This window comes from Heptranchias perlo, unplaced genomic scaffold (genome assembly GCF_035084215.1).
Source record: "Heptranchias perlo isolate sHepPer1 unplaced genomic scaffold, sHepPer1.hap1 HAP1_SCAFFOLD_44, whole genome shotgun sequence".
Taxonomy (NCBI): Eukaryota; Metazoa; Chordata; class Chondrichthyes; order Hexanchiformes; family Hexanchidae; genus Heptranchias; species Heptranchias perlo.
Genome location: NW_027139453.1, coordinates 2,747,962 through 2,770,961, shown reverse-complemented (window position 1 = coordinate 2,770,961; position 23,000 = coordinate 2,747,962). Strand labels below are relative to the sequence as shown.

The 23,000-nt window shown below is 43.7% G+C and overlaps 1 non-coding gene across 1 annotated transcript; it reads left to right on the top strand.

The window, feature by feature from the left end:
• Positions 1–22,595: 22,595 nt before the first annotated feature.
• trnal-cag (transfer RNA leucine (anticodon CAG)) lies at positions 22,596–22,678 on the top strand. The gene has a single exon. It is a non-coding gene; the product is annotated as a tRNA-Leu (tRNA).
• Positions 22,679–23,000: the final 322 nt, after the last annotated feature.

The following is a 23,000-nucleotide window of genomic DNA, read 5'->3' as shown; positions in this document are numbered from 1 at the left end:
TCTCTCTCCCCCTCTTTTTTTGTTCCTGTTTATAATTAGAGAGTTGTTTCCTCACACAGCACAGTCTCTCTTTGTCTCGCTCTCAACCCTTTTGACAGTGATTCTGTCACACTCTCGCTGTCTGTGATTTTCTTTCTGTTTCTCTCTCTGTCTCTATTTCCCCTCTCTCTTTCCCGATCTCTCTCTGTCTCTCTCTCTCTCTGGCTCTCTGCATCTCTCTCTCCCTATCTGTCCCTCTCTCTCTCTCTCTCTGTCTGTCTCTATCCATGTCTCTCTCTCTATCGTGTCTTTCTTTTTCTCCCTGACTATCCTCTGCCCCTCTCTGCTTTGTCTCTCGCTCTCCGTCTCTCTATCTCTCGCTATCTGTCTCCCTCTCTGTCTGGCTCTGTGTGTGTGTGTGTGTGTGTGTGTGTGTGTGTGTGTGCCTCTGTCTTTCTTTCACTCTCTTCTTTTTATTTCCGTTGATCATTACAGACTGTTTCCTCTCTCTCTGTCTCTCCCTCTCTCTGCCCCTCTGTCTTTCTCTTTCTCTCTCTCTCTGTCTCATTCTTTCTGTACACTCTGTTTCTCTCTATCTGCCTGTCTGTCTCTCTTTCTCTGTCTCCCTCTCTCTCTGTCTCTCTCTCTCTCTGTCTCTGTCCCTCTATGAGTCTCTCCCTCTCGTTCTCTCTTTCTCTCTCTGTCTCTCTCGCTGTCTCTCGCTCTCTCTCTTTCCGTCTCTTTCTCAATCTCTTTTTTTCAATCCCGCTCTCTCCATCTCCGGTCTTTCTCTATCTGTGTCTCTATATCTCGCTCTCATCTCTCTCTCTCTCTCTCTCTCTCTCTCCGTTTCTCTCTCGGTCTCTCTCTCACCCTCTATCTCTCTCTCTCCCTCCTGTCTGTCTATATCACTGTCTCTCTATCTCTCACTCTCCCTGTCTCACACTCTCTGTCGAACTTCTTGTCTCTTTCTCCCTCTGTCTATCTGTCTGTCTCTCTCACTCTGCATCTCTCTCTTTCTCTGTCCTTTTATGAGACTCTTTACCTCTCTCTCTCTGTCTCTCTCTTTACCTCTCTCTCTCTGTCTCTCAATCGCTCTTTTTCTCTGTCTGTTTTTATCTCTGTCTCAGTCTCTCTATGAGACTCTCTGTCACTCTGTATGTGTGTTTCCTTCTCTCTGTGTTTCTTTCTCTCCCGCTCTCTCCCTCCCCGCTCTCTCTCTATTTGTCCCTCTCTCTCGGTTTGTCTTTGTCTCTTTTTCTCTGCTTCTCTCCATCTCCCTCTCTCTATCTGTCTCTCTCTGTGTCTCTCTCACTGCTTCCACATCTCCAGGTCTCTCTCTGTCTGTTTCACTCTCTGACGCCGTGTGTGTACATCTTTCTATCCTTCTCTTTCTTTCTCACCCTCTATCTCCCACTCTCTCCCTCCAGTCTCTCTCTTTCTCACTGTCTCCCCATATCTATGTCTCTCTCTCTCTGTCTGTGTGTGTGCGTATGTCAATGTGTGTGTGTCTTTCTCTCTCTGTCTCTTTCTCACCATCTATCTCCCTCTCTCTCCCCTGCAACCTGTCTCTCCCACTGTCTCCCTATCTCTCGCTCTCTCTGTTTCACTCCGCCTCTCTGTCTTTCTCTTCCTTTCTCTCTCTCGCTTTCTCCCTCTTCCATCTCTCTCTATATCACCCTATCTGTCCCTCTCTCTGTCTCTATCGCTCGTTCTGTCTCTGTCTCTCTCCATCCGCCCTTTTCTCCGTCTCTCTTGGTCCCGCTATCTCTGTGTGTGTGTGTGTCTCCGTTGTTCTGTCTCTGTCACCCCCTCTCTCTCTATCTGCCTCTCTCTCTCCCTCTCTCCCTCTCTCCCTCAATCGCTCTATCTTCGCCCTTTATCTCTCCATCAGACCTGGTTAGCTGGGTTCCCTGGTGGAAGGTGCAGTCGGTGCTGACAAGGAGCGTCTTTTCTGACACAGGAGACAAGGCCCTTGGGATGACGTGCCAATGAGGCATCCTGTCTTTTTTGAGCCCATCCCTCAATGTTAGTCAGTACCTGTAGGGGTGAGAGCAGGGAGAAAGGAAAGTTCAATATAAAGTGAATCACTAATGTTACCAGAGTTACTGTTAAATGTGGAGGGTTAAACTGAGCTGGATTTCACCAACAGGCCTCGTGGGGAGCGGGAATGTTTTAGACAAAGTTGCCATCTTCTGGTAGCAGGAAGTATTACACCTCGGCGTTCGTTGAATTATGCATCTCAGGAGAAGGCCACTCGGCCCTTCCTGCTGGTGCCGGCTCTTTGAAAGTGCAATCCAATTAGCTCTACTCCACTGATCTTTCCCCATGCCACTGAAAATTTTAGCCCTTCAAGTATTTATCTAATTCCCGTTGAAATGTCACAATTGAATCTGCTTCCTCCACCCGTTCGTGCAGTGCATTCCAGATCACAACAGCTCGCCAATAAACGAGAATTCTCCTAATTTCCCCACTCTGGTTCTTTGCCTAATTATCTTTAATCTGTCTCCTCTGGTTACCGACCTTTTTGCCAGTTGAAGTCCCCTATCCCTGGCTCTATTCTCGACAACCTCTCGTTAACCCTTTCGGCTGTAAGGCGAACAATTCCAGATTCTCCAGTCACCCCACGTAACTGATCTCCCCCATCCCTGGAACGATACCAGTAAATCTCCTCTGCATCCTCTCCAAGGCCTTCCTAATGTGTGGGGCCCAAGAATTGGACACAATGCTCCAGCCGAGTCCTAACCCAGCGATTTATAAAGGTGTTGCATAACATTGCTCCATAACTATATCCAGTTCACTGTGGAGGAGCCAACTAAAAGCCAAAGTCCTGGATTCAGAAGCTGAGCAGCAAGAAAGTCTCCTTTTCATTGTGCCTTGTCCGTGAATCCAATACTGACAGTGTTTAAAATGTAGAGACAACTTCTGTGTGGAATGTTCAGCGGAAGACCAGCTCTCTCTGCTGGATGAGGACAGACTGAAGCCTGGGATCGCCTCTCTTAGTTTCGAAGGAACATAGGAACAGCAGTAGGCCTTTTACCCCCTCTAGCATTTTCCGCTTTCAATGAAATCATGGCTGATCTGTGACCGAACTCCACATAATCGCCTTAGCCCCAAATCACTTGATAACTTCGGTTAACAAAAATCTATCAATCTCAGATTTAAAATCAACAATTGAACAATCATCAACTGCCGTTTGTTGAAGAGAGTTCCATACTTATACCACCCTTTGCGTGAAGAAGTGTTTCCTAACTTCACTCCTGAAAGTCCTAGCTCTAATTTTTAGGCTCTGTCCCCGAGTCCCAGATTCACCAACCAGCGGAAAAGGTTTCTCTCTATCTATCCTGTCAGTTACCCTTAACAGCTTGAAAGTTTCGATCAAATCATCCTAAAATGTTCTAAATTCCAAGGAATACAACCTTAGTTTGTATAATCTCTACTCGTAATTTAACCCTTGTAGTCCAGTTGTCATTCTAGTGATTCTACGCTGCATTCCCTCCAAGGCCAATACACCTTTCCTAAGGTGCGGTGTCCAGCACTGAAGATAGATCTCCAGGTGTGGTCTAACCTAGGCTTTGTATAGCTGTATTCTAGTCGTCTAGATATAAAGGCTGCATTACATTAGCCTTTCTGATTACTTTCTGGACCTGCCCATGACATTTTAATGATCTATATACATGGACGCCTAAGTCTCTTTGGACCTCCACTGGTTCTAGCTTTCCACCATTTAGAAATCACTCTGATCTATCCTTTTAGGTCTAAAGTGGATGACCTCATAATAGTTTACATTGCGATCCATTTGCCACAGTTTTGCCTATTCAATTAATCTATTAATATGTTTCTGTAATTTTATGCTTCCATCTACACTGTTACAATGCTGCCTACCATTGTGCCATCGACAAATTTGAATATGTGGCTCTCTACCCCGACATCTGAGTCGTTAATAAATACAGTGAATAGTTGAGGTCCCAACTCAGACCTCTGTGGGACACCACATTCATATCCTGCCAATTTGAGTACCTGTCTATTACCCCAAGGATATGAAGTAGAGAGAACCCGGAGATATTCCCATGAGAGACTGTTGAACACGTTCAGAGGAAAGATCACACGCAGTCTTCAGGCAACAGAAGGAAAGAACTTGCATTTATATAGCGCCTTTCAGGGCCTCGGGACGTCCCAATGCGCTTTACAGCCAATGAATATAGTCACTGTTCTAATGTAGGAAACGCGGCTTTCAGTTTGTGCAGAGCAAGATCAAATAAAGAGCAATGGGAGAATGATCAGATAATCTGTTTTTAGTGATGTTCGGTGAAGGTTAAATGTTGGCCTGAACCCCGGGAAGAACTCCCCTGCTGTTCTTCCAACAGTGGCCGTGGGATCATTTACATCCACCTGAGAGGGCAGAGGGGGCCTCAGTTCAACGTCTCATCCGAGAGACGGCACCAACGACATTGCAGCACTCCCTCAGTTTTGGCGGTCTGGATTATGGGCTTAAGTCTCTGGACTGGACAACGAATCCACGACCTATTAACTAAGAGGCGATAGAGCTAACAACTGAGCTCGGTCAAAGGGCAGGATATAATTGGAGGGAGTGAAGTATGAATGTCCATTTTAGGGTCACCCATTCTCTCCTTACTCCCATTGAATTGGTCAGTGTCCCGTGAACTTGAACATGGGCATATAGGAAGAAGAAACACTGGAAAAAGTGTTTTCAAATGAGGTGATAGAGTTCGATTGCCACAAGCTGGTTTAAATGATCAATATCGGGTGTAAAAATATTGGCTTTCGATTACAAGAATGCCAATTTAAATAAGTAAAAATTGCTTTAATAAATTCATGGTTTTAAATGATTCATCCATTGCTTGAAGTTATATTTGGTCTCTAAAATTTTATATAAGCGATTTTAATTTATAGATATTTTGCAATAAATTACACATGGACACACATATATGTAGTTTACACGAATAATTTTAGCTTATAAATACAACTTGGCGGCATTTCAATTAAACATCTTTGTTGTGTTGAGAGATAAATATGCTCTGCTAAATTGTACAAACGCTGCCTTAGATTATGTACATGTTGTTTGGATTTATAGAGAGGCCATTTGATTCAAACTTAATGTATTAAATTACACAAATGCTGTTTTGAAGCATACATGTAAAATATTAATTTGTTTCCTTAATTGAAAACTGGAATATTATTTACGGGGCAGGGGAATGGGCACCCGAATGTACCATTAGAAAGGAGGAACAACGTGCACATAGGATTGGGAGAGACAGATAGCACTAGAGTAAGAAATACAACAGTATTAGGTGGGATCAGACGAAGAGAGAATAAGAGGCCTAAAGTAGGTTTCGAGCGCATGCGTGTAAACGCACGAAATATGGTAACTATGATTGGTGAGCTGCAGGTGCAAATAGCGACAAAGGAATATGGCGTAGTGCCAATAACAGAGACCTGGCTCAAAAAAGGGCAGGATTGGGTACTAAATATTGCTGGATAAAATGTTTTTATGAAGATAGGGAAGGAAAAAAAAAGAAGTGTGGGTTGTGGGCTGGTGGCAGTATTGACTGGGGAGAATATTGCACTGCTGGAGAGAAAGGATGTCCTTGAGGGTTCAAGGGCAGAATTTTTTGGTTACAGTTAAGAAACAATTTAGCTGCCATTACACTACTGGGTGAATTCTACAAGACACCATATTTTGAGAAACTTGAGGTGCAGGTACAGAAATCTTTGAAGGTGGCATGACAAGTTGAAATGTCTGTTAAGAAATCACATGGGATCCTTTGCTTTATTAATAGAGGCATGGAGTCCAAAAGCAAGGCAGTTATTCGATCCCTTGATAAAACACTGGTTAAGTCTCAGCTAGAGTATTGTGTTCACTTCGGGGCACCACACTTTAGGAAGGATGGCAAGGCCTTAGGGTGGCTGCTGAAGAGATTAACGAGAATGGCACCAGGGACGGGGGACTTCAGTTATTTGGAGAGTCTGGAGAAGCTGGGGTTAATATCCTAAGTATAAGGTTAAGAGGAGATTTGATCCAGATGTTCAGGATCATGAACGGTTTTGATAGAGTAAATAAGTGAACCTGTTTCTCGTGGCAGAAGGTCGGTCACCAAAAGACACAGATTTAAGATGATCGGCAAAAGGTCCTGAGGTGACAGGAGGAAACATTTTTTACGCAGTTGTTACACGATATTCGATCGTCAGCAGCATAGACAGCAGTGCAGCCGCAGACGTGAGTTCCACATGATGTGTTGTCTCCCTGGTGCCAGGGTAAACGATATCCTGGAGAGGGTGCAGAACATTTTGAGGGAAATGGGAACTGCGAGGAGTCGTTCTCCACGTGGGAACCAATGACTTACGAAACAAAAAGCTTAAGGTCCTGCATTCAGAGTTTCAGTCGCTACGGAGGAAGTTAAGAAAGCAGGACATCAAACATCGTAATCTCTGGATTACCCCCAGTGCCACGCTGTAATGAGAATAGAAATAGTTGGATAAGACAGGTTAATGTGTGACTGGAGCAATGGTGCAGGAGGGACAGCGTCAAGTTTCTGCGGCACTGAGATCAGTTCTGGGGCAGGAGGGATCTGGACAAGCTGGACGGGTTGTGCCTCAATGGAGTTGGAAACAATTTCATTGCGGGGAGTTTAACTGGTGTTGTGGGGGAGGGTTTAAAATAATTGGGCAGGGGTATGGGCACCTTAACGAAACATTGGCGAGGAGAAACAAGGTGCACAGGGGACTGGGAGAGACAAATAGCAGTGGAATAAAGAGTAGTTCAGAAATCGGAGCAATCAAGCAGGGAGCCAAAGTGAGGCATTCAATGATGTGTTTCGAGTGAGTGCGTGTAATTGCTGGCAGCTTGGTAAATAAGGTTGTTGAACTACAGGTGCAAGTGGCCTCATTGGCTATGATATAGTGGTAATCGCAGAAACCTGGCTCAACGAAGGGTATGATTCGGTTCTTAAGATTCCGGGTTACAAGATATTCGGGAATTATCGGGAAGGAAGGAAAGGAGGGGGTGGGTGGCAGTTTTGATCAAGTAAAGTATGTTAGCAATGGAAAGGGATGAATCTGTTCGGTGAGAATTAAGGAACAAAAGAGGGCCAATTGCGCTACTGGTTATATGCTATAGGCCACCAAATAGTGGGAAGGAGATAGAGGAGCAAATGGGCAGGCTAATAAATTAAAGATGCAAGAAGTATAGAGTAGTGATAATGCGGTTCTTGAATTATCCCAATATAGTCTGGGACAGTAACTGTGTAAAGGACAAACAGGGGGAGGAATTCCTGAAATGTATACAATTTCTTGATCAGTTTGTTTCCAGCCCAATGAGGAAGGAAGCAGTCCTGGACCTAATTCTGGGGAATGAAGTGGGCAAGTGGAGCAAGTATCATTGGGGGAGCATTTGGGGAACAATGATCACAATGTTATTAGATTTAGAATAGTTATGGAATCGGACACGGAACAACCAAGCATAAAAATACTTAACTGGAGCGTGGCAAATTTCAGTGAGTTAAGAAGTAACCTTGCCTGATAGAATCTTAGAATGGTTTCACCACAGGACGGAGGCCGTTTGGCCAATCGAGCCTGTACCTGCTCTTTGTAAGCACAATCCAGTTAGTCTCATTAACCCGCCTTTCTCCCGTGGCCCTGAATATTATCCCTTTAAGTATTTATCCAATTCATTTTTTTGAAAATCCTTGGTGAATTGGAATCATGAATTGGGAGGCAAAACAGCAAATGAGCAATGGGAAAAATAATTGAAGGGAACAAACACAGTGCTTTGGGTAAAGAGCAGGGGAATGGGACTAATTGGATAGCTCTTTCAAAGAGCCAGCACAGGCACGATGGGCCGAATGGCTTCCTCCTGTGATTTACCTACTATGACAATATGACACCATATATGTGCCGATGACCATTGCGTTAATGGCGCGGGGGGTAGAGGAGATCACAGGACTGTAGGTGTCGGTGATCAGTGTGTTATTGGGGCGGGAGGTAGAGGAGGTCCCGGGACTGGAGGTGTCGGTGATCAGTGTGTTATTGGGGCGGGAGGTAGAGGAGATCCCAGGACTGTAGGTGTCGGTGATCAGTGTGTGAATGGGGCGGGAGGTCGAGGAGGTCCCGGGACTGTAGGCGTCGGTGATCAGTGTGTTATTGGGGCGGGAGGTAGAGGAGGTCCCGGGACTGTAGGCGCCAGTGACCAGTGTGTTAATGGGGCGGGAGGTAGAGGAGGTCCTGTCGGCGTCGGTGACCAACTTGAAGATCTGAAGACTTTCTAAGAGCAGAGTCAGTCCTGTGTCATCAAGTGTCTGATCCTCTCTCCATCAGGCCGCGGTGCTGCAAAGACTGTGTCTCTTAAAATGTGTCTGGAACGAGCTGCCAGAGGCAGTAGTAGAGGCGGGTACAATTTTGTCTTTTAAAAAGCTTTTGGACAGTTACATGGGTGAGATGGTTATAGAGGGATATGGGCCAAGTGCAGGCAATTGGGACTAGCTTAGTGGTATAAACTGGGCGACATGGACATGATGGGCCGAAGGGCCTGTTTCCATGTTGTAAACTTCTATGATTCTATGATTCTATCCCGCAATCAATGTAACATTTATAACCTGATGCTATCTATTAAATAATTTTACAGCGTTTGTGAATGTTTACATCTCATGCAGTTATAAGTTGTAAAATAACATGAGGCTACTAATTGCACCAAATGTTTGATCATATTGGAAAAAGTAAAAGGAAATAAAATAAACCGGGAAATAAAACAAAAGAAGTGCCGGTGACCATTGTGTTAATGGGGCAGGAGTGAGCGGAGGTCCCAGGATTGTCGGTGCCGGATGGTCTCTGGGAATGTAAGTGTTTACCTGATGCCCCTGAGATTGTAAGTGTTTACCAGATAGTCCTTGGGAACGTAAGTGTTTACCGGAATGTGCCTGAGAATTTGATTGTTTACTGGGTGGTCTCTGGGAATTGTCATTGTTTCGCGGATGGTCCCTAGGAATGTAAGTATTTAGCGGACGTTCCCTAGGAATGTATGCGTTTACTGGGTAGTCGATGAGAATGTTGGTGTTTACTGGATGGTCCCTGGGAATCATAAAAGTTTACCGGACGGTCCCTTTCAATGTAAGTGTTTACCGGATGGCCTCTGGGAATGTAAGTGATTCCAGATGGTCCCTGGGAATGTAAATGTTTCCCGTATGATCCCTGGGAATGAATAGTTTACTGGATAGTCCCTTTGAATGCAAGTGTCTGCCGGAAATTCTTGGGAAACTAAGTATTTACGAGATAGTTGCTGGGAGCGAAACTTTTTACCTGATGATCTCTGGGAATGTAAGTGTTTATCGGATGTTCTCTGGGAATACAAGTGTTTACCGGATGGCCTCGGGAATGTGACTATTTACTGGATGCTACCTGGGAATGTTAGACTTTATTGGATGGACCCTGGGAATGTTGGTTTTTACCGGACTGTCATATGAAACGTTAATATTTCCCCTTTGGCGTTTGGAAATGTAAGTGATTAACTTATCGTCCCTGGGAAGGTAAATGTTTAACTGATGGTCCCTGGCAATGTAAGTGCTTATGGGATTGTCCCTTGGAATGTCAGTGTTTACCGGATGGTCTCTGGAAATGTCAGTGTTTACCGGATAATCTCTGGGAATGAAAGTGTTTACCTGATAATCTCTAGGAATGCAAGTGTTTATCGGATGGTCCCTGGAAATGCAAGTGTTTCCAGGATGTTCTTGGGAAACTGAGTGTTTATCGTATAGTTGTTGGGAACGTAACTTTTCAACGGATGATCTCTGGGAATGTAAGTGTTTACCAGATGATCTCTGGGAATGTAAGTGTTTACCAGATGATCTCTGGGAATGTAAGTGTTTACCAGATGATCTCTGGGAATGTAAGTGTTTACCAGATGATCTCTGGGAATGTAAGTGTTTACCAGATGGTCTCTGGGAATGTAATTGTTTACCAGATGGTCTCTGGGAATGTAAGTGTTTACCGGATGATCTCTGTGAATGTAAGTGTTCACCGGATGATCTCTGTGAATGTAAGTGTTTATGGGAATGTCCCTTGGCATGCAAGTGTTTTCCGGATGGTCCCTGGGAATGAAAGTGTTTGCCGGATGTTCTAGGGAAACTGAGTGTTTAGCGTATAGTTGTTGGGAACGTAACTTTTCAATAGATGATCTCTGGGAATGTAAGTGTTTACTGAATGGTCCTTTGGATTTGAAGTGTTAACCAAATTGCCCCCGGGAATGTAAATGTTTACCGGATGATCCCTGAGAACGTAAGTGTTTACCGGATGATCCCTAGGAACGTAAGTGTTTACCGGATGGTCCCTGGGAATGTAAGTGCTTACCAGATGGTCTCACGGAATGTAAGTGAATACCGGATGGTGACTGGGAATTTAAGTGTTTACCGGATGGTCCCTGGGAATGTAAGACTTTATCGGTTAGTCCCTGGGAATTGTGGTGTTAACCGGAAAATCCGTTGGAATATAAGTGTTTATCAACATGCTCGCTGTGAATGCAAGTGTTTACCGGAGGGTCTGTGGGAATTTAAATATTTACTGGCTGGTCTCTGGGATGTATGTTTTTAACCGATTCTCACTGGGAATGCAAGTGTTTACTGGATGATTACTGGGAATGTAAATGTTTACTTGACGATCCCTGGGAATCTAAGTGATTACACGAATCTCCCTGGGAATGTAAGTGTTTACCAGATGATTAATGGAAATTTAAGTGTTTAGCAGATTCTACATGGGAATGTAAGTACTTACTGGATGGTTCCTGAGAACGTAAATGCTTACTGGACGATCCCTGGGAATATAATTGTTTACCGGACGATCCCTGGGAATGTAAGTGTTTACCGGACGATCCCTGGGAATGTAAGTGTTTACTGGACGACCACTGGGAATGTAAATGTTTGCTGGACGAACTCTGGGAATGTACTCGTACTCGTTCCTGCGATAAGTCATCTTAGATTGTACACAGGCAGATTCTTGTACTGGCCTGGTTTTAATTTAAGACCCCTTCTCTCCAGGGAACAGGTCATAGGACACTCTGGGATGAAACCGGGGTAGAGTGGATTGGACACAATATTAAATAGAGTTGAGTTCGATTCAAAAATCCTGCGTCTCAACCTATTTAATGAATTTAACAATTAAAGTGATTGGATATTGTACCACATTCTTCAACTGGTCTCTGAATTTAGTCTGGGTCACTGCATAAATAAAAGTATTTGTGCTACAACTCAAAAGTTGCAGCATAAATCCTGTTTCTTGTATAAATTCTGGAAGTGATCTAATATCACGGAGAAAATTCCACATCCGGTTCCATACAGATTGCACCATCAGCACTGCCCATAACAGGATGAAATTCCCCGAGATAACAAACAGTAAAATGATGGATTTCCTGCGGCTCACCATCTCTGGGTCACTCGCACTCTCCCCACTGTCGTTGTCCCGGAGTCTCCTGCGGGCTCTGTTGGCCACTAAAATGTGTCTGACGATTAAAACATTAAGCAGCAGAATCAGAACAAACGGGACAAACGGGGTGAGAATATAATGAAGGAGTTCAATTGCTGTCCACAGTTGTGATGTAGCAACTTCGAGTGTTACAGAGCAAAACCAGGGATCATTATGAAGTGCATATTTACCGGTAAACATAAAGTACCAGGTGATGTCCTTTAAACAACTCAGCACAGTCACTGTTCCGAGAACCACAGCCGCCGTTTTCTCAGTGCAATATTTAGTTTTCAGTTTCTGGCAACAAATGGCGACAAATCGATCAAAAGTGAAAGTGACGGTGAACCAGACAGAACAATCTGTGGCTGCATAAAGAATGACGGCGTGGATATTACACACGGGGATGAACAACACGAAATTAAGCTGATGAAAATAAACAATCGGAATCTGCCTGAATATCAGATCGGTGATAACGATCAGTAGATCTGCCACTGCCATGGACACCAAGTAGCGAGTGACACATTTGGAGAGACCGCACTTTCCCCGAGACAGGATCACAATCGTCACTAAGTTTACTGTAAGGAAGGAAAATGAACAGGGAAATTTTACATCAGGCTGTGAACATAAACAAGTTTGATGGAGTTCGGGGTGAAATCATAAATCATTACTGACATTCAATAATAGAATCCACTTCCATTCCCTTTGAAGCTGACAAGAAGTTTTATTATTAAAATAATCGGTGGAATCAATAAATAAATGGGAATAAATACATGATGAAAGGAACAGATGTACGATCAATGAGAGATTAAATGACAGCTGCCCACAGCCCAGCAGATAAAAGCACCACCACAGGTCACAGGGACTGAAACACCAGAAACTCTCAGGAATCCTTCGTGTCCCGGGATCAGTCAACATTTGGAGCGGTGCGATTCGCTTCTGTGCCCTGTATTAGGGAAGGGGAAAATGCCACTTGGATTCCTGCTCCTGGCTAGAATATTAATGCGGTTGCATTATATAGAGAAATGAAATTAATGCAACAGAAAAAGGAAAAAAGGGAACCTTGACATGCAATAATTACAGGTGCATTATCGTGAGGGTTGACCCTAACCCGAATGCTGAGTATTAAAATGCACTCATATAAATGTTAAGATAATAAATACAAGTGCACTGCAGTTGTAAAGAAAACTAGGCTGTAAAAAGTGTTTTGAATATTGAGTTTTCTCCAATTTTGTTGAAATACACAAATTGCAGCTCTCTGAAAGGAAGATTTTCCAAATAACATCACAATAACATGAATAAGAATCGGCTTTGACTTCAAATAGTGTGATATCATTGACCATGTAATGTTCCACTAAATGCATTGATTAGTATCGAAATCAGACGAATAATCCAAGAGGCATAGTGGTCGGTGATTGCTTTTGTAAAGTATATGAAGATGGAAAGTGTCGTCAACCATGAACACATTCATCTGATCTGTTCGAAATGTTCAGTGCAGATAGCAGACTGAAAGTTTTTCAATAAATAGACTCGTACAATATCATTGCTGGAGTTGGATATGTAACAAATTGAATCTTGGTAACACTGTATCGCGTACAGAATCAATAGCCGACAGGAGCCTGGATAGATTGGGAAATGACAAGGAGAGAAACACAGTTAAGCATGATTTACAGAATTAATAACTGGATATAGAGATTTACCAGCCACACCAAGAGCAACAAAGATGTGCCTGCATTTTTATTTATCAATCAATGCATTGACAAAGACACAAAAAGTTGAAACACAGAATGCCATTAATAACTGAATATCCCAAGGTAAACAGCAAGAATAATATTACAGTTAAACATGGTTTATAGAATTAATAACTGGACGTAGAAACTTACGAGGAACACCGGCAGCAGCGAGGAGGGGATAGTAAATCTTCTGGATATCCTGGAATACTTTTAGTATCCGCATTTGTTCGAAAAGGTATTGAAAATCGATCGGCAAATTCATGATTTGAATTCTGTGAGAGTGGCAGATGGTTTTTATGCTGAAAGCTATGAACTGACTGTATAAGTTGACACGGCGAAGGGAGCTCCTTATTTAAAGCAGGGAGAAATCCCCCAGTCACATAATTCGGCCTCATTGGAAGTGGCATTAATCACAGTCATTTAACAAACAGACTTGTTGTCACCATAACAATTTTCCACAACAGAACCTAGCCTGACATATAATAAACATTTTGAAACTGATGGTAAGCGAATGCGAAATATTTCACACGCCCATAAAATACCGTGGAAAAAGCAGAGAGATCGGAGTTCCTCCTCCTGTATTGAGTTAAAGCGGAGGGACAAATACGAGATTGTGACAGTGAAAAGCATGGAATGACAGCGGAAAAAAAGCTGGATTGCAGCATCTGGTTCTCTGTTTTATTCCATCCCAAGCCATCAGGGTACAAATTCCAGATTAAATAACTTATTCTAAACCAGCAGAATCTTACCAAGCACGGATCCCGGCGATGGAACATTGAGCTGCTCCCGACTCAGGCCTTAAACTAGAACAAGACAACAACAACGTGTTTCTAAAGAGTGACCTTACCCAGCCAAACATATTATGGTGTTTACAGAGGGGATGGAAAAGTAAAAGGAGCAAAGGATTGATATCAAGGAATCAAAGGAAAACGTTTAAAATATTAACAAATGAGATAAATATCCTGGAAACATCTGACTACTCAGTGAAACCCATTCGATACTTTTGCAGTCTCTCAGAATAAAACTGTAAACTTTAACAATCTCATAGAAACACCCTGTAAATATGTATAAACTCACATAACTAACATATAGACAAAAACACACTCAGAGAAACAACCTGTCACTATTTATAGATTCACACAACTATTATATAGACGGGTCACACTCAGAGAAACAACCTGTCACTATTTATAGATTCACACAAATATCATAGAGACATTTTCAAAATCAGAGAAACATCCTCTAAATACTTATTAATTCACGCAGCTAACATTGAAGTGTGAAGTGATGCATTTCGGAAGGGAGAATAAGCCGAGGCAATATAAATTATGTGGTGCAATTTGTTAGTGAGTGCAGGATTGGAGCGACCAGGGGGTTAACATATGGAAATCTTTGTAGGTGGCAAGACAAGTTGAAAAGGCTGTTAAAAATAATGCGGATTCCTCGGCTATAGAGGCTGGGAGTAATAAAGCAAGGAAGTTATGTTCAACATTTATACATCACTGGTTAGGCCTCGGCTGTGGTCTTGTGTCCAATTCTGAGCATCACACTTTCAGAAGGGTGTCATGGACTTGAAGTTGATGCAGGAAAGATTTACTAGAATGGTGCTGGGCTTGAGGGAATTCAGTTATGTGGAGAGACTAGAGAAGCTGGGGTTGTCCTCCTTGGAACAGAGAAGCTTAAGGCGAGAATTAATAGAGGTGTTCAAAGTTAAGAGAAAAAAAAATAGCGAAACAAAATGGGTACTGTTTCAACGGCAAGAGGGTCAATATCGACAGTACACAGATTGAAGATAATTGGCAAAAGAGCCGGAGGAGAGATGAGGAGCAATTTCTCTACGCATCGAGTTATTATGAACTGGAATGCACTGTCTAAAAGGGCGGTGGAAGCAGATTCAATAGTAACTGCAAAAAGGAATTGGTTATATACTTGAAAAGGGGAGCTGCCTTGGGATTACTAACATTGCCGACAGACCCCATGACGTGTCATTGCATCAGATCAAACCTCTAGCTGATTATCACCATTATCGCCCTCACTCAGCTGATGAATCAGTACTCCTTCACGTTGAATATCACTTGTTGGAATCGTTGAGAGTAGTGAGGGCACAGAATGTACTCTGGGTGGAGGGATTTCAATATCCATCACCAAGATTGGCTCAGCATTATCACCAGTGCAAGAGTTGGCCATGTCTTGAAGCCCATAGCTGCCACTTTGGGCTTGTGGCAGGTGCGGCGAGAACAGACAATCGTGAATTGTGGAGGCCAATTAAGCTATTTCCCCACAACTCCGCAAATATTTCCTTTTCAAGTACATATCCAATTACCTTTTCAAAGTTACCATTGAATCTCCGTCCACTGCCCTTTCAGAAAGTTCACTCCAGGTCATGACAACTCGCTGCACAAAAACAATTCTCCTAACCTCCCGTATGGTTGTTTTGTAAATGATCTTAAATCTGTTTGCTGTGGTTACCGACCCTCCTGCCAGTGGAAACAGGTTCTCCTCTTTTACCATTTACTCTTTCAAAACATCCCGTAATTATGAACAGCTTCATTAAATCTCCCTTTAAACTTCTCTACTATAAAAAGAAAAATCCCAACTTCTCCAGTCTCTCCCCATAACAGAAGTCCCTCATCCTGGTTTCAACCTGGTAAATTCGTGCTACACAAGTGCCAAACAATGAACATCTCCAACAAGGGAGACTGCAACCGCCTCCACTTGACAGTCAATGGAATGACCATTATCGAATCCACCACCATCAACATCAAAGGGACCACTATCGACCAGAAACTCAACTGGACCAATCACATAAATTCTGTGGCTATTAGAACAGGTCTGAGGCTGGGTATTCTGTGGCAGGTGGCTCACCTCCTCACTCCCCAAATATTCACAACCTCCGACAAGGCACAAGTCAAAAGTGTGATGGAATAATCTCTGTAGACCGGGGTAGGCCAGGCGGTGAAACCCCAAATAATTCTAAAAACGTTATTACACATTTCTCAATATTAAAGATACTTACACATATTAAATCAAGGAATCTGCAAATCAGCAGGTCATATTCAGGACAATATTAGAACCTGTGAACAAACATTGATGGACTCACAATCTGTAAGGGCAGACATGTTATGTTCTCGGCACCGGGACAGATAGTCAGAAGACTGAGTGAATGCAAAAGACTAAAAGGGAACGGTTCAAAAAAGATGAGATAGTGAGATATAAACCGTGAGAAGAACAATGGACAATGAATGTATAACGTCCCACAGACTCACTAAAGAGGATTACATGATTTAAAAGATGACTTAAAGGGTTAACAAATCATTAAATGCAACAGCGACGACAACAACGACAACAACAGCAACAACAAAAACAACTTCCATTGACACACCATCTTTAAAGTAGTAAAACGTCCCAAGGCGCTTTACATGAGCACTATGGATCAAACTTTGATACCGAGACACATAAGGAGATATTGCGTCAGGTGACCAAATGCATGGTCAAAGGTGAAGTTTTTTCGGATCTTCTTGAAGGGTGAGAGAGAGGTAGAGAGGGTGAGAACTTCGGGCCGAGGCAGCTGAATGCAGGTCAACAAGGCCATTGAATGTGCAAATAAATCAATGGGGTTAATTTCTAGAGGAGTGAATTCAAAAGCAGAGAGTTATGTTAAATTTATATCAAAACTTGGTTGGAACCTACTTCGAGCACTGAGCACAGTTCGAGTCCACATATTACAAAAAGCCGAGAGATGCACTGGAACACGTTCAAACACGATTTACAATAACGATATCAGAACTGAGAGGTTGTAACTATCAGGAAAGACTGAACAGGCTGTGCTGCTTTTTTTCTAGGAAAGAGAAGTCTGAGAGGTGAACTTATGGAGGTCTTTAAAATTAAGACGGGGTTCTCTTGGGTGGACATAGAGAAGATGTTTCCCCTTGTGGGGGAGACCAAAACTGCGATGCATAATTTCAGCAATAAATCCAATGGGGAATTCAGGAGAAACGTCTTTACCCAGCAAGTGGTTAGAATGTAGTGCTTGTTAGCAGAATCAGTTGTTCAGGCGAATAGCAGAGATGCATTTAAGGGGAAGTTAGATTAGTATAAGAAGGAGAATGGAATATAAAGATATGATGATAGGGTGAAGTGAGAGGAGGCTCGTGTGGAGCATAAACACCGGCATGGACCTGTTGGACCCAATGGTCTGTTGCTGCGCTGTACATTCCCTGTAATTCTATGTTATTCCCTCTTTCTGCTTGGCTTCCTTCTTTGAGGGAATGGGATTATTGAAAATGTAAATTCAACTGCTGGAAGTAAACTTCAGTGTGAGATCCTCTCTCGCCACGGGATGGACAAATGGCGGATAGACTGAAGACTCTGAGTTAGCAATGGTCGGGTGCAAAACACATTCGGAACAGGAAATGCCCAGTGTGTAAAACCACCACCATCGGACTCGAAGTTGCACTTTTCCGCTAACACCACAACATACACCAAAATCAGACGGCTTATCCATTAAGCCACACGGCCAATGGTTTATGAGCAAAATGTATTGGAGAGAATTCTGAGCAGTTTCAGGGCCAGTCGTCTCCAGGGTGAAAGGGTGAATGACAAATAACAGGTTTCGAATTACTGAAAAGATCCGCTGCGAGCAGGGTTCAAATCTGCCCGGGGAAAGCCCAATGGATTTTGAGTCCAACGACCTTAACTTATGGGTCATCGCAGCTGAAATCACATCCCTTTCAAACAGACACAGAATGATGCGGTACAGACAGCACATCCCTTTTAAACAGACACAGAATGATCCGGGACTGACAGCACACCCCTTTTAAACAGACACAGAATGATCCGGGACTGAAAGCACACCCCTTTTAAACAGACACAGAATGATCCAGGGCTGACAGCACAACACTTTTAAGCAGATATAGAGACAGACCAAGATCACTCTCTCTTTCACTGACTCGCTCTCTGTCGCTCTATGTCAATGTCTCTCTATCTGTCTTTCCCGCTCGTTGTATTTCTATCTCTCCGTCTACCGGTCTTTCTCAATCTGCCTCAGCTTTTTCTCTCTCTGTCTCTGCTTGTTGATCGTTGTTTCTCTCTCTCCATCTCTCTGTCTTTCCCTCTCTCACTCTGTCTTCATCTCTCTCTCTCTCTGCCCCCTCTCCCTTCCTATTTCACCCTCACTCTCTCCCTCTCTGACTGTTCAGTTCCATCTCTCAGTCTGTCTCTCTTTGTCTTTGTTTCTCTCTCATCATGTTTCTCTTCCTTTATCCACTCTGTCTGCAGAAATAAACGGGTCTTTTTCCGAGTAGCAGGCAGCGAATAGTCGGGTACCGCAGGGATCAATGCTTGGGCCCCAACTATTCACAATAAATAGCAATGATTTGGATGAGGAAACTAATTGTATATTTCCAAATTTGCAGACGACAGAAAGCTGGGGTGGAATCTGAGCTGTGAGGAGGATGCAAATAGGCACCAATGTGATTTAGACAAGTTGGCTGAGTGGACAAGAACATGGCAGATGCAGTATAACGTGGATTAATGTGAGGTTATCCAGATTGGTTGTAAAAACAGAAAAGCAGATTATTACCTGAATGGTGATAGATTGGGAAAAGGTGAGGTGCAACGAGACCTGTGTGTCCTTGTAAACCATTCGCTGAAAGCGAGCATTCAGGTGCAGCAAGCAGTTAGGAAGGCAAATGGTATGTCGGCCTTCATTGCAAGATGATTTGAGTAGAGGTCCAGGGATGTCTTACTGCAGTTAAACAGGGCCTTGGTCAGACCACATCTGGAGTATTGTGTGCAGTTGTGGTCTCCTTATCTGAGGAAGGATGTCCTTACTACGGAGGGAGTGCAACGAAGGTTTACCAGACTGATTCCAGGGATGGCAGGATTGACGCGTGAGAGATTGGGTCGAATAAGAACATAAGAACATAAGAAATTGGAGCAGGAGTAGGCCAATCTGCCCCTCGAGCCTGCTCCGCCATTCAATAAGATCATGGCTGATCTGATCCTAACCTCAAATCTAAATTCATGTCCAATTTCCTGCCCGCTCTCCTTAACCCATAATTCCCTTTACTTCTAGGAAACTATCCATTTCTGTTTTAAATATATTTAATGATGTAGCTTCCACAGCTTCCTGGGGCAGCAAATTCCACAGAACTATTACCCTCTGAGTGAAGAAGTTTTTCCTCATCTCAGTTTTGAAAGAGCAGCTCCTTATTCTAAGATTATGCTCCCTAGTTCTAGTTTCACGCATCCTTGGGAACATCCTTACCGCATCCACCCGATCAAGCCCCTTCACAATCTTATATGTTTCAATAAGATCGCCTCTCATTCTTCTGAACTCCAATGAGTAGATTCCCAATCTACTCAACCTCTCCTCATATGTCCACCCCCTCATCCCCGGGATTAACCGAGTGAACCTTCTTTCTACTGCCTCGAGAGCAAGTATGTCTTTTCTTAAGTATGGAGACCAAAACTGTATGCAGTATTCCAGGTGTGGTCTCTCCAATACCTTATATAACTGCAGCAATACATCCGCACGGTATATGGGGATGTTCGGTCGGGCTGTGATATCTTGTTTCCCATGGAGCGGCAGCATCGCGCGGTCTGAGACTGAATTCGCTGCTTTCCGTCGGCAGCGGGTGATTGAAGAGTGCGGGGCCAGACAGATTGTCTGAATGTTGTGATTTGTCGCGGCCTCACTCACTCAGGGAACTGGGGAACAGCGAGAAACTGATGGGTTGTTGTTGCGTCCCAAATATGGACTCAACAACTTCTGTTATTAACGGAGGCAGCGCTGCGGGATCCTTTAATGATCGCTCACAAATCAACTGAAACCTTTTCGGATGTGAATACCATTTTAATTTTCCAATAGAAAGGGAGCGACATTCATTGTGGAAAGACCATGTCAATATAAACTAAAGAGCACAACTCTAAAAGGGGTACTGGAACAGAGAGACTTGTGCATGAATCGTTGAAGGTGGCAGGACAGGTTGAGAAAGCGGTTAAATAGCAGACGGGATCCTGGGCTTGAAAATAGGGACATAGATTAGAAAAGTATGGAAGTCATGATAAAACACTGGTTCGACCACAACTGGAGTATTGTATTTAGTTCTGGACACCACGCTTTCGGAAAGATGTAAAGGCCTTAGAGTGGGTGCAAACGAGAATTACTAGAATGGTTCCAGGGATGAGGGACTTTAGTTACGTGGATGGACAGGAGAAGCTTCGATTGTTCTCCTTGGAACAGAGAAGGTTGCAAGGAGATGTGTTTGAGGTATTCAAAATCATGAAGGATCGAGACAGATTAGTTAGAGAGTAACTGTTCCCATTGGCTGAAGTTTCAAGAACCAGAGGACACAAATTTCAGGTGATTTTCAAAAGCACCAAAGGTGACATGAGGGGAAAACGTTTTTAAACAACGAGTGGTAAGGATCTGGAATGGACTGCCCGAGGGGGCTGGTGGAGGCAGATTCAATCATAGCCTTCAAAAGGGAACTGGATAAGCACTTGAAAGGAAAAAAATGCAAGGCGACGGGGATAGAGCGGGAGAGTGGGACTAGCTGGTTTGCTCTTGCCTTGAGCCGGCGCGGACTCGATGGGCCGAATGTCCTCCTTCCGTCCTGTAACCTTTCTATGATTCTATGATTCTACATGGAAACAGCCTGTTGTCATTCGCTGCAGAAATATCCATGTCCTGCAAACAATGAGCACACCCTTCGGACCTTGCCTGTCAAGAAGAATTCTGATTTCCGTGAAGTCAATCTCGGATTTTTACAGCAAAATACTGCGGATGATGGAAATCTGAAATAAAAACAGAAATTTCGTCTGTGCTTCTGACGAAGGTTCTTCGACCTGAAACGTTAACTCTCTTTCTTTCTCCAAAGATGCCGCCTGACTTGCTGAGCTTTTCCAGCATTTTCTGTTTTATTTCGTATTTTTACATATTGTTCCTGCGCCTGCTCTTGGACTGCTGGGTAAATGGTGGAATATCAGCAGCGCTCAGCTGGGAATGTTTCCGTCCTCTTCACTATTAGTGCAAGGGACAACTTTGTAGACGCCGTGTAGTGTTACAGACCGGCCCATCGGACAGGCTCATTTCAACTCATGTCATTTTCAGCAAACCTGAACATTACTGAAATAGGGGATGGTGAATCACAGCTGGAAAAATCAATCCTCTCTATCACCGGGGGACGGAGTCTTCCAAACTTCAGGTGTTTAATGGCAAGAGGAGTTTGATATTCAGAAATAATACAGCACAGATTTTCACTCAGGCAAGATTCACCCCCTTTATTATGGAAAAAGAAACTGAAAATAAAGAGCTGTTCTATTGTTCGCTGCAATCTGAAGCTTGAACTCAGTGAATTAAAGGCGAAGTGTTGCTAATGATCTGTCTGTAGCGCAATCGGTTATCGCGTTTGCTTATTTAATTGTTCAAAGTTGGTGTTTCGACTCCATCCAGGAGCGAAAGGGTAACTTTTACCCGAACTTTCATGATCTCGCCTTTCCGGGTTTCTAATGTGTGTCTTGGTGCAAGAAAATGGGCCGGAAACATTCCCAGCTGAGCATGGCAGATGTTTCACCATTTACCCAGTGGTCCAATAGCAGGCGCAGGAACAAAATATAAAGAAACCTAAATAAAAACAGAAAATGCTGTAAAGGTCAGCAAGTGATGCGGCATCAGTGGAGAAAGAAACAGAGTTCATATTTCAGGTCGAAGACCCTTCGTCAAAAGCCCAGACGAATTTTCGGTTTTTATTTCAGATTTCCATCATCCGCAATATTTTACGATAAAATCCGAGATTGGCTTTACGGAAATCAGAATTCCTCTTGACAGACAAGGTCTGAAGGGAGGACTCACTTGTTGCAAGAGAGCTGGCTCACTGTGACATGGACATTAATTCGGTGAGCGACACCAGACTCTTTCCCTTTTTCCACAATAAATGTCGTTCCATTTATTTTGGAAAAGTAAAATGATATTCACATTCCGACAGGTTTCAGTTGATTTCTGAGCGATCATTAAAGGATCCTGCATCGCTGCCTCCGTTAATAACAACATTTCTAAGCCGCATTTCGGATTCAGTACCAAACCCATCAGTTTCTCGCTGTTCCTCAGCTCCCTGAGTGAGTGAGGCCACGACAGCAGCAACATTCAGGCCGCCTGTCCGGTCTCGCTTCCTCCAATCAACCGCTGCGGACGGAAAGCTCCGAATCCAATCTCAAACCGCGCGTTACTGCCCCTCCCCGGGAAACAATATTCCACCGCGCGACCAAACCTCCCCATAGACCGAGCACAGGCACAGGGAAATCTGGGGTACTGGTATCCTTTTCACCCGGTCTCCCTCCAGGAATGACCAAGAACCAGAGTGAAACGGTCACTGGGCCTCTGTGGAAAATCAGGGTTACTAAAGTAGCAATTGTTGAGTCAGGATGGCCGAGCGGTCTAAGGCGCTGCGTTCAGGTCGCAGTCTCCTCTGGAGGCGTGGGTTCGAATCCCACTTCTGACATTTCGACCTTTGCCAACACAGACTGATTTTTACTTCTTTCGGCTGCAGGCGATTTTTGGGCACAGTTTATTTGTTCTTTCCAGAAAACCAATCCGCCATCCTTCCACGGCAGGTTTATTTCTATTTGTTGTAAGAATGTATAGTCCTGGGGCTCAGCAGAACACGGCCCGTCCCATCAATCCATTGTGAAACAGACCAGTGTTGTCCAATACCTTGGCCACTAAATAAAAATGAGTCATGAACACAGTCTTTGGGCCTGTGTCCTGAATACTCATATTTGCATGCGGTTTGCATGTGAACTTTAACCTTTTTGTGTTGTTGG